Source organism: Nuphar pumila, chromosome 6 (genome assembly GCF_984573655.1).
Source record: "Nuphar pumila chromosome 6, dmNupPumi1.hap1.1, whole genome shotgun sequence".
NCBI classification, from domain to species: Eukaryota; Viridiplantae; Streptophyta; class Magnoliopsida; order Nymphaeales; family Nymphaeaceae; genus Nuphar; species Nuphar pumila.
Genome location: NC_143254.1, coordinates 23299797 through 23312795, shown reverse-complemented (window position 1 = coordinate 23312795; position 12999 = coordinate 23299797). Strand labels below are relative to the sequence as shown.

The following is a 12999-nucleotide window of genomic DNA, read 5'->3' as shown; positions in this document are numbered from 1 at the left end:
ACAAAAATTATGTGTGGATGTCATATTCGTGCTCCCATGTAGCTTCATTTTTGTTGTGATGACCCCATCTGACTAATACAAGAGATATTTCTTTATTTCTCAGCTTCTGTACTTTTTCATCTAAAATTTTTATGGGTTTCTCACTCTTGATCAAGTCTTTTTGGATTTCTAACACTGACTCGATTGCATCCAATATGTAGGAGGGATCTAGCACATATTTTCACAATATAGACATGAATTATGTTATGAATTCTGGACAAAGAAGGTGGCAAGGCTAATCGCTATACTGTATAACCAACTCTTGTAAGTATCTCAAGGGGTTCAATATATCTTGCACTCAAATTTTCTCTTCGACCAAAGCACATCACTCTCTTAAAGAGAGATATCTTCAAAAGTTCATCATCACCTTTCTCAAATTCTAACTCGCGATGTCTTTGGTGTGCATAACTTTTCTATCGACTTTACGCTGCCATTTAACGCTCTCGAATAAATCTCACTTGGTCTGTCATACGCTACACCAAATCAAGCCCTAACAATCTTCTTTCTTCGACTTCATTCCAACACAAGGGTGTTCGGCACCGTCTATCGTATATTTTCTCAAATTGAGTCATACTTATGCTTTCTTGAAAGCTATTATTGTAAGCAAACTCCATCAAAGGTAGGATGTTATTCCATGAGTCACTATACTCTAAAGTACATGTTTGCAACATGTCTTCTAGAGACTGAATGGTTCGCTATGATTGTTTGTTTGTCTGAGGGTGAAATGTTGTGCTCATTTTTAACTGTGTCTCTATTGCCTCTTAAAAACTCTGTCAGAATCGTGACGTAAACTTGGAGTCTCTATCTGAAAAAATCGAATCGGGCACTCCATAAAGTCTGAGTATCTCTCTGATGAAAAGTTGGGTCAACTGGTCATAGGAGTAAGTTGTCTTACAGGCCAAGAAGTGAGCTGACATAGTTAGTTTGTTTACAACTACCCATATTGAATTCATCATATTCTTGGTCTCTGAAAGTTCTGAAATGAAGTTCATAGTGACTTGTATCCATTTTTATTCAGGTATAGGAAGTAGTTGTAGTAGTTCACATGATTGGTGATGCTCAATTTTCACTTGCTAGCACACCAGACACTTGCTTACAAACTCAGCAATGTCTCTCTTTATTTTGCTCCACCAAAATATATCTTTCAAATCTTGATACATTTTGGTACTACTAAGGTAGATGGCATATCTAGAGTGGTGTGCCTCATCCAACAGTTGATTTCTGAGTTGATCGTTCTTAGGAATGCACACTCTATGATAAAATCTGAGAAGTCCCTAATCATCAACCTTGAAGTCTAACTCCTCACTTTTCAAAATTCTCTTTCTAATTTAGGCCAACTCTGAATCTAAGGATTGCTTTTTCTTAATTTGCTCCCATAATTCTGACCTCAATATGGTTTGCACAAACAATAACCGACCTGGTAAGCATCGAGCTTCTGCTTTCTGATGCGCGAATAAAGAAAATAAATCTCAATCTATGAGTCTGGTTATTTCGGCTCAATGTCATAATCTTTTAAAACTTCAAGTCATCTCTTCAGACTCAAGTTCAAGTATCTCTGTGAAAACAAGTATTTAAGGCTTTGATGGTCAGTAAAAACTTCAAATGTTTGTCGTATAGGTAGTGTCTTCATATCTTAAGGGTGAATATCATTGCAGCTAACTCAAAGTCATGCGTGAGATAGTTGACTTTATATGTTTTGAGTTGGCAAGATGCATAAACTATCACCTTACCATACTGCATCAGAACGCAACCCAATCTTTTATGAGAATCATCACTATAAATAGTGAATCCTCTAAATCCAGAAGGTAAGACCAAAACCGGAGCAATGGTCAAACGCTTCTTTATCTCCTGAAAACTCTGCTAACACTTATCATTTCACTCGAACTTGATGTCTTTCTTAATGAGTTTTATCATTGGAGCTACCAACATAAAAAATTCTTTCATGAATCATCGATAGTACCTAGTCAATCCTAAGAAATTATGAATCTCAATAAGAATCTTGGGTCTAGCCCAATTGGTGACTACTTCAATCTTTGCAGGGTCGACCATAATTCTCTCTTTAGATACAATATGACCAAGAAAGGACACCTACTCCAACCAAAATATACACTTTGAAAATTTGGCGCATAGCTGATGTTCTTTAAGTGTCTGCAGAACTATCCTCAGGTGTTCCTCGTGTTGTTCTCTCATGGTTGAATAAATAAGGATGTCATCAACAAATACTACCATGAACTTATCTAAATATGGTATGAAAACTATGTTCATCATATCCATGAATGTTGTTGGTGCATTAGTCAAACCAAAAGGCATGACCAATTATTCATAATAGTTGTATCTTGATCTGAAAGTCATCTTAGCCACATCTTCTTTAATCTTCAACTAATGATAACCTGATCCCATATCCAACTTCAAGAAACATGCATCTTCTTGAAGTTGATCGAACAAGTCATCAATGTATGATAATATATATTTATTCTTGATGGCCACTGCGTTCAATTGTCGTTAATCTATACATATTTATAGTGATCTATCATTTTTCTTGACGAACATGATTAGAGCATCCGAAGGAGATATTGACGAACGTATAAAACCCTTATCCAATAATTCTTGCAGTTGCTCCTTGAGTTTCTTAAGTTTTGCATATTCGATCCTATAAGGGGTTTTTTAAATGAGTGTTGTTCTCAAAATAAGATCAATCTGAAACTCAATCTCTCGGTCAGGAAGGAGACCTGGCACTTCCTCTGAAAAAATATAAGTATATTCTCAAACTATGTTCACATCTGATATGGTGAGGTCTTCTCTCCTATCGATCTTCATGTAGGTTAGAAATCCAATGCATCATTCTTGAATGTATTTATTGGCCTTTAGGCATGATATGATTATTGGACTGGGTAGTTTCATAACCTCCTGATTTGCGAAAGTTGAAGTCTGGGGGGTTTAGAAACTAACACACTTTCTTTTACAATCAATAGTGGCATGGTGGTCCGACAACTAGTTTATACCTAGGACAACGTCTATATCATTAAAATAGAGTTGCAATAAGTTTGCAGGCAACTCATGGTTCTCTATTTTTACCACACAATTATTATACACAGTGTTCACTACGGTGGACTCGCTTATAGGTGTTTCTATCAAGTAAGAAACAATCAATCATGAAGGTACAACTCGTAATCATTTTCTAAAGGTTGAGGTGGTAAAACTATGTGCAACTCCAGAGTCAAACAACACATGTGCTACATTGAAATTATCTCGTGAGAGACTTATTATTATTGAGTCGGTTATATTCACACAAAATTTCATCATTTGCTTGCAGTTATGATACTCATTTAGTCAAAATTATTTTATTTCATTAATTATTCCAGTACACATAAAGAAAATAATACTAAACAAGCAAGAAGGAAATAAGCAAAACAAGAGATAACTGAACTACACTAAATAAAGCTAAGCCTTCCTAAATGTGATATCATATTATTCTTCAATCTATCTGAAGCTTGATTTTCTCCCTGAACCCCTTCGCCTCTGCTAAGGGTGAGTCATAGGAAGAGCATTCATGTTGTATGGGGGCGAAGCAGGAGTGTAGGTAGGTAACGCAGGATCAACAGTGAGATCCTCAGGCACAAGAAGAGTACTCATATTATATGAGGGTGAAAAGGGAGTGTAGGTAGGTGAGGCAGGCATAAGAGTGGGATCTCCATCCTCGCCTCCTTCCCACAAACTTTCTGATGTTATTCGTCTTTGTGCTTGCCCTAGACCACTTTCATTCGCTTATGCAACGTGCCATGCTGCCTCTATGGCCTGAATTATCGCTCTACTGGGTTTTTTAGCAAGAAACTCTCTGACTGAATTCGAAACTCCTCACTTGGCTGCACTCATGGCAGTTTTAGCTTACTCGAGACATATGTCATCTCTGTGCACTAGTCATTCTAGACCCTTTGATATGTAAAGTCTGCCCTAGGAGATATTCTTCTCGCGATTCCTCTCTGAGCCGCTATCTAATCTCTCGTCGTTCACCTGCGCACTGACCGAGCTCTCTAACGGTGGGACTGGTGAGTCCCTCGCCCGTAGGGTTGTGGTTGTTGCCTATAAGTAGTGTCAGAGTAGTCATGTCGGTATGTATCTCTATCTCTGGCTATGATATAAATTGACAGGAGTCGTGGTGTTAACTCTTTAATTATCTGAGTCATGTTCACCATGACTCTAGTAGTCATCGTCATTACAACAATGAACTCTTCTCTCCCTACGATCGGTGGCTCAGAAGGGTAGTACGTCCTAGGGTCTCCATGACTATTGTTCTCATTATCCATTCTTAATCACAAAACAACCTAATCATTAACGTATTTTTAGCAAACAGAGACTTGTACCATATTCTATGTCATTGAACTTGTTATGAATAATAAACATTTTTGTGTGAACCTATCTTCAATATCATTTTATAACACCTTGATCTAGGACCTCATGAGTTCGAGCCTGATTGGTATTACTTCCTAAAAGGAAAGCATACAGAGTTCATACAAAGAAAACATGGCTAAAAATTATTTTCATTCTTTTTTCAATAACTCAATTTCTCTTATATAGTTCATCATTCATAACATAAGAAATAACAAATACATAAATATTCAATGACAAAAAAATTAAAACTACTAAGTGCTTTGTTGAAGAAGTGGCTAATCACGTCATTACTGTGCTAGTGTGCCTAGAACCTACAGTTGTAATTATACACGGGTTAGTCTAAAACCCAGTAAGAAATAATTATAAGCAAATAAAAAATTAACTTACAATTGTAGTGGGCTCTAAGCCCATAGTTTGAGTTTAGTTTTCGATACACCACGCAAGTTTGAATATTTTAATTATTTTCCCTTTAACTCTCTCAAATACTTTGTCATCAAACCTTACTTTTGGTGTCCCTAATTTAACCAAAACCAGAGGACAAGTAGATTTTCCTCTATGATACGAGTCCAGCCTATCAAACATCACTCAATTCTGAGTTTGAAGTGAAAAGTTATGCCCATTTTATCAAAATAGATCTTGGGTACACATAAGAGTACTTTGGTTATTTTGATAATTTTTCTCGAAATTTGAAAATAAATCATAAACTGAATCCATATCTATTTATAGTCTGGATCCAAAACTATCAGACTGGATCCAGACCAATTTTTATCTAGATCCAGAACTGTTACATCCAACAACAAATTGGATATGGATCTAACTCTGATCTGGATCAAGAACTGTCTGACTAGTTTCAGACACAGTTCTGATCTGAATCTAGAATTGATCCATGCAGTTGGATTCAGATCTAGTTCTGATATGGATCCAGTACTGATCTGAACTAGATCTAGTTTTGATCTTGATCCAGTACTGGTCCGAACTAGATCTAGTTTTGTTCTATATCCAGAACAGTTAGACAGGATCTAGACCCAGATCTCTCTAGATCTAGAATCGATCTGATCCAGATCAGATCGGATTTGAGCTGAGAACTGAGACCCAGTCAAAGCCGACTCGGTCCAGTTCATGCCCAGACTGGTTTGGTCTGTCTGTGTCGGTTCAAGTCGATTTGGTTTGGACCAATTCAATCTAAACCGGTTTGGTCCAAACAGGTTTTTCAAACCAGTTTGATTTTTAGCCGATTCGATTCAAATTGGTATTCAGTCTGAATTTTGTTGTTGTTTTTTTTTATTTTACTCTGGGTTGCACCCAGACCGAGCCGGTCTGTCCCTTTTAAAACAACACACAAAAGGGCTTTGCCCCTTCCGTCTTCTCAGGTGCAGAGGGGTCGGCCCCTGAGCCAACCCTCTCTCTCTCTCTTTCCTCTCTGTGACAGAGAGGTTGGCCCTCTCTCTCGCGGTCTCTCACAGTTTTTTTTTTTTCTTTGTAACTCACTGGCAGCTATGGTTGTTGGCCCTCTTTTCAATCAGAAAAAACAACAAGGAGAAGAATCTTACCTCGTCGTTGGCCAAATTTTCGGTATGTCTCCCTGCTCCCAATTACTCCTCATTTTTCTTCTTTCTTTTTTTTTCTCACGTCCCACTTCCTCTGCCGCTCAATTGGTTGATGGTAGAGGAAACCGCATGAGGGCTTTTATAGCCCTCACGGAGGGTGAGGGGGTGAAGATAAGCCTCACCCCCTCCCGCAGATCGTGGAAAACCTCACCACCACCACCCCTGCAGATCTGTTTTGAGTTTATTATTATCGTGCATATATCATTTTTTCTTAACCGTATAATTGAAGTTTATGTGGTGGTATTCAAATTGAACACTAAAGGGTGGAACCTTAGACCGGTTGGAGCAACCCCAAAATAGTAGAAAGTGATATGAGTTCTCTCGTGCATGTGTTGGCTTATTTATATGTACAGAAAGTGCTATAGTGTAGGTATGATTACATGTTCTTCTCAACATTTGCACAATAGTCCTATAATGATCATCTTGAATTTGATGAGATATTTTGGATGAGTCCTTCAAAATATACAAATTAGATTAGTTAGATTGTAAGTTAAACTTTTATCTCTTAAACATATAACAGGAAACTATTATTTCCTCAACAAACTCTTAATGAAGATATGGAACAAGAAAGTAAAGAAAGAACATGACATGGGTGTGAAGTAATTTAAAAAAATTTGGACACGGAGATACGGATATATATATATATAAGATTATAATTTTAAAGCAATAAGTTGACCGTTCAAAGTTGACAAAATATATATAACAATAATAACAATAAATATATATATATATATAACAATCATAAATAGACAAAAATAGACTCGGTCAAAGTTGATTGAGTCCAAAATGTGGACGAACTCGACTTTGATGTGTTGATCGAGTTTGGCACTGAGTTGACCGTGTTTGTCCCGTGTCCGAAGCCGCACCCGTGTTGGGGCGTGTCGACGCTAATGCATCGACCTTTTAGCCGAGTTTGTGTGACTTAGGATACACGTAAAGTAAATCAGGACCAGAAAAGAGATAGTAAAGCGGCAACACTAAGCAAGTTTTTTCTTTTTTGTTTTATTTTCTATTGTTTATGGATTGTTGTGTTATGTCCACTTTAAACTCTTAAACTTTCAAAACTATTGACTTTTGTGGACTATTACGTTGTGACTGTTGTGTTGAACAATTAGATTTGGTTTGTAAGTCATTAACTCTTAATCTCTTAAATAGGATTATGTGTACTCAACTATTTTGTACAAGATTATATATCATGTGGTAATGACTAATTTCGCTATTACATGCAAATTGTGCATCTCAGTTCCATCAGTTGTTGGGTGGTCAGTTCTATCATAACAAAGTTTCACTAGTCTTATCACACTAGTTCCTAAGTTTTGCTTTCTCTCTCCTAATGAAAAAAGAGTTCTGGCTATTAATTCACAAGTGAGTTCTGAGTTTTTCTTTTAATTCACGAGTTCATAGTTTTGCATTTAAATTTCAACTGAGTTTCACTATCTAACTAAGTTTTGTTATTCAGTTACAATTAATATTCTCTCTCAACCGAGTTTCACTAGTCTTATGACACTAGTTACTGAGTTTCGCTTTCTCTCTCCTAATGAAAAAGAGTTTTGCTATTAATTCGCAAGTGAGTTCTGAGTTTCGCATTTAATTCATGAGTTCATAGTTTTGCTTTTAAATCTCCATTGAGTTTCTGCTATCTAACTAAGTTTCGCTATTGTATTGCAATTTAGTTCCTCTCACAACCGAGTTTCGCTATTTATATGTTATTTTGATTTTACGCAAAACTGAGTTTCGTTGATAAGTTTAAGCAAAAGTCACTTAAATTCTTTGAAGACATATCGACGCAATGTGTCAGAACCTGACCTCAGGGAGGGCCAGTTAATGTAAGGGTGCACGAAAGAATTGCTTAGGGTACGGATCCTAGAACAGGGCGTATGGAGAGAGAATGAGGGATTGAAAATCATAAAATATGAATGAAGAAAAGATATTTACTCAGTAAACATCATTAAAGATTAAATACAGACCTATAGGTAAGCTATCACAGAGTTCAACCTCAAAGTCAAAAGAATCAAGAGTCCTAAAAAAACTAGAAAGTCCAAAAAGAGAAAGAGAGTCCAAGAAGTGAAATCCAAAAGGGTGAGACGTCCTCCACCTGAGCAGATCCGGATCTGGATCCGTCATCGGGCTCGGGTCGCTCCCTTGGATGAACCAGGTCTTTAACAAAGCGAAAGGTACTCGCAAAAGGGCACTGGTCGACAATGTTTTGGTGAAGCGACACCAACAATCGCATAAAAGAGTTCCGATAAAGCGGGACAAAGCGTTCTGGTAAAGTGGCACCAAGAAATTCTGGTAAAGTGGCACCAAGACGTTTTTGCATATGTATTCCCTTTCCTCTTATTATTCACTGTGTTTGGGTGATTCGTGTTTTTTTTCGTGGGTAGTGTGGTGTTTCGCTATTAACCTGGGTAATGAAGTTTCACCATAATGGTTTTGTGAGAAATAGAGATTCGCATAATGTGTTTGGGTGATTTTTTTTGAAGTTTTTTGCCCGAAGTGGAGTTTCACAGTAAAAAGGGTGATGGAGTTTTGTTATTGTGTTTTTTTTTTTTGGTAAACATTTCTATTTATTGTTTTTACTCTTTTCTGTATTAACTTGGAGAATGGTCTACTGTTATTTATTGTTGCTTCGTGGGAAACGGAGTTTCGCTGGTGACATCGAATTTCGTCATAGTATTTAAGTTTAAAAATGAATGATTGTTTTGGGGTGAACCTTTCTATTTACAATTTTACTCTTTTCTATATTACTTTTGGGAATGGTCTATTCAGTTATTATTGTTTCGAGTTTCGCTAAAATACATAGAGTTTCGCCGTTGTTGTTAAGATTGAAAATGAGTGGGTGTTTTGGAGTGATTCTTTCTGTTTACTGTTTTACTCTTTTTCTGTATCGATAGTGTAATATTGTTTTTTGTTATTTTGTGAAAAATGGAGTTTCACTGGTTATATGGTGTTCTATCATATTTTTTTCAAGTTTGAAAATGAATGGTTGTTTTGGGGTGAACCTTTTTTTTTATTGTTTTACTTTTTTTGTATAACTTTCAGGAATAATCTACTGTTATTTGTTGTTGTAGTGTGGCAAATGAAGTTTTGCTAGTAGTTATGGAATTTTGCCATAGTGGTTAATGTTTGAAAATGAATGGAATTCATGCTTTTTTTTTGTATCACTATTTTCATTATCACTCTGTTTTTTAATTTATTACATAAAGAAACAGCTTTAGGTAAAATCGTGCTTTTCACAAACCTTATCGTTGGGACATCAAATCTTCAGGCCGGTTCAAACATGATCTATAGAGTGCTACATTAGAAAATGAAAGATACTAATTAGATCTTATACTATCCAACCAGAAGGGAAAACAAAAGAACTTCAGTAATGTCAACACACAAGAATAACAGTACCCAAATCGCTAGAATTTCACAATTTTAATCATTAATCCAAGTGGGCAATGTACAAAGCATGAGTTGAGACATCTACATAGGCACTTATCAAGATTTGAGTGGCACACCAGTTCTGGCCACCAAGAGCCCTTGAATGGGTCACCCTAAGTCACATGTGCTGTTAAATTCCCAATGACTTTGGGTCATTTCCTCCTTACCCGTCATGCAATGAATCCTTGAACTTCACATCAAACAGAAAGGCAGAGTAAACTTCAATTCCATCCTAATAACATTTCATGCACTAGAAGATACCAAGGAATCACAAGAAGTGCTCACATTGGACATTCCCTTGTTTAGCAATTCCCTGAACTCTTCCTCACTAGTTTTTAGCATAACTGATAGAGGGAGCTTAACCCCACTTTCCTCCATATCCTCATGTCTAGGTTTTATCTTCTTCTCCAGGCTAAATGCAAAATACTGGGGAAACCCCTTCAATTCTTCCAGACTCCCCCTCATCTTCCCCACATAGTACTCAAACTTGGGCTTGAAATTGTTCTCAACATTGAAGATGAAGAGCCCAGGGCTCCTAACCACCATCCCCACAACATCCTCATAAGAGAACCCCAAACTCATCAAGAAATGAATCTTTGGGATGAAGGTCTTCTCCACACTAGAAACAAGAAGAACTGGATCTTGGTAGGCCAATGCTTCAATGTTGTTGATGCCCAACCTCTGCAGGTAGATCAAGGCAGGCTTAAGTTGGTCTCTCACACTAGATACCAGCAGTCTAGGACACTTGTTGATGACCCTTCTGAAGTTTCTCTCTGGGACCTTGAGGTCTTCAGACAGGAACTGAAAGACTGGGCTCATATCACTCTGGATGTCAGATGTCAAGATCTTGGGGCACATCCCAAAGATTCTGCCCAGGTCTTTCTGTTGGATGCCCTTTTTGTGGAGGAAGGAGATGATGGAGTGGATGGAATCAAGGGTGGCAGAGTGCAGTGACGGGTTGACAGATAGGGCCCTGCCTGCATCCACACCCATGAGTTCTAAGCACAGGACTTTCTCCTTGAACTGAAGGGGGACCTCCTGCAGTTGGGGGCAGTGGAGAAGGGCGGTCTTTGATGAGAGGCTGAGGTTCTTGCTGAGTAATGCTTTGGGGGTGAAGGGCAGAAATTGGAGAGTTGCTGGCATGGCTGTAACTGTGTTGCAGTAAAGAGTTCGTTGTACAGGTCGGGAAGAGGACGGTTCTTTTTTCTTTTCTCACAGAGAGAGATTTTCTTATCCGTTTCTCCGGTTGACACGTGGCAAAGAACAAAGGCTGATTGGTGGATGGGAGGATCTCCAGATTGGTCAGGCAGCATCAGAACTATCGCACAAAGACGTTTCACTCCCAGCAGTACAAAGAGAAACACAAACAAATCAAGAAAACCCTCGGCCTTCCTGCCATGTATTATGGGCATTGAGGGAATTGACAGAAAAGAAGAGGGCTGCTGGTTTCTCCGGGCCACAGCCTTCTACGTGGCAATAAATACTTTGAGACTTTTTTCTCAAAGTCACAATCCGAATCATGCAATGCAGTTATCACTAGTTTGCTTTGTTTGGAAACTGGCAGCTGGGATGAGAGTTTATACATTTGGTAGGTGCATGGTCAAACTACATTGGTTGTGGGTATGGGACGGGAGTTTATGCATTAGGAAAAGGAAGTGAGCCCGTATCCTATTTATATTTGGGCTAAAGAGTGGATTTGGTAGCTGAAACCTCTAGAAAGTGGCAGGCACCAAATCCAGGAATTGGCAGTTCCAAATACACAAACTCCCTCAAACTGCCAGTTTCCAAACAGAAATTATGCTATGTTAATTGTGGCAGCCTCCATTTTCTCTCTATGTTTGTCAATACACCACAATCCGCGGGAGTCTTAATTTGTGAATTCCCACAAGTTCAGCAAGGACAAACGAACATGGTCACAATTCTTGGTGTTGTAATAAATTAAAAATAAAAAATGCGATCGTACTATACGGCAAAATGGCAAGTTTTCCTAAATGCCTTGCAATTTTTTAAATTTATCTCATGTCTAAAATCGCAAATGTTCGACTTCTTTATGACCCTTTTACATTTTGCATGAGTGATCCTCTTGAAGTTTGCATGATATATCGGTAGACTCTTTGGGTAGCACAAATTCTTACTAAAAAGTATATTCGCATATTTTTTTTTGCGAACCTGATGCTTGCATGACTAAATTTGTGAAGTTTTTGTAACTGAAACCTTTTGTGCAAATATTTCTCTAAATTCGCACACCGATAGTACTAAGTTTGCATGACCATATTGTAAAATTCTTGTAATTGAAACCTATCGTAACATCACAAATATTTCACTAAATTTGCATATATAGTATGATGTTTGCATAACTAAATTCGTGACCTTTCTATAGTTATAACTTGTTATAACATCGCAAATATTTTACTAAATTTACATACATGGACTAAGTTTGCATAACTAAATTCGCAAACTTTTTGTAACTAAAATATATTGTAACTTCACAAATATTTCACTAAATTTGCATATATAGTACTAAGTTTTCATAATATTGTGTGGATCTCCTTTAATAAATGATCCTCAAAGAGATTTGCAAATATAGGGTGATCTTTATAAGTGTTTGACATGCAAATTTTATGTTATTTGCATGCTTGTTGAATCATATATAAAGTCATTTTTATGCATTTTATTTTTTTAAAAATCCTAACACTTTTTCCTCTAGAACCCTTAACAGTTTTTCTCTCTCATTGCGATGATTCTTGTGAAATTCTTTGTTGTATTACGATGAGGTTGTGATAGTCAAAAGCTGAGTTTCATAAAAATAAAATTATATGTGCATAGTATTTTATTTCATTCTTAACTTTTCCTTTTTTTGTAGATATAAACATTTAATAGTCTCATGTGTATTTGTGTTTGGTTGTTGTTGTCAATATTTTTTGCATGTTTCTCTATATTTTATTTAGTATTTGCATTTAGATTTACCATTTAGGGTTTACTATTTTTAGGGTTTTTTCATAGATATATATTTTTCATGTTTTAGATATTTTATATTTGTTTTATTTTTTTAGTTAATGCTTGATATTTTTTGTTGGTGTAATGAGGTTAGGGTATATTGTGCACAAGTATTAAATAGGGGTTAGGGGTTATTGTAGGTAGTTACATTAATTAAATGTATGAAGTGTATATGGATAGTCATTTCTCACTTATTATTTTTATTAAATGAATGATATATTGTGTGATTGATGTAGGCAATTAATAATGGCTTCTGAAAGAATTAAAATATAATATTGTAGCACTGATATCTCGTAAAATTGGATATACGTAAGAGTCAATGGTCCACCATTATAGTTGTTCTCTGAACGTAAATATCCAACATATATGGATAGGTGTGTTGGAAGATTATGATGTTGAATCAATGATATTTAGTAGTGACGCTTACTTAGTTGCTCACAAAGCTAAAGAAGAAATTGTTGCTTGCAAAGTTAAACAAAAAGCAGTTGAAAATGATGTACAAGAAACAGTTAATAAATAAAAATGATAGAAATCCTATAGA

The 12999-nt window shown here is 36.7% G+C and overlaps 1 pseudogene across 1 annotated transcript; it reads right to left on the bottom strand.

Moving 5' to 3' along the window:
• Positions 1–9428: 9428 nt before the first annotated feature.
• LOC149834336 (transcription termination factor MTEF1, chloroplastic pseudogene) lies at positions 9429–10635 on the bottom strand (annotated as a pseudogene). The gene has a single exon (XR_016432525.1). The product of XR_016432525.1 is annotated as a transcription termination factor MTEF1, chloroplastic pseudogene (transcript).
• Positions 10636–12999: the final 2364 nt, after the last annotated feature.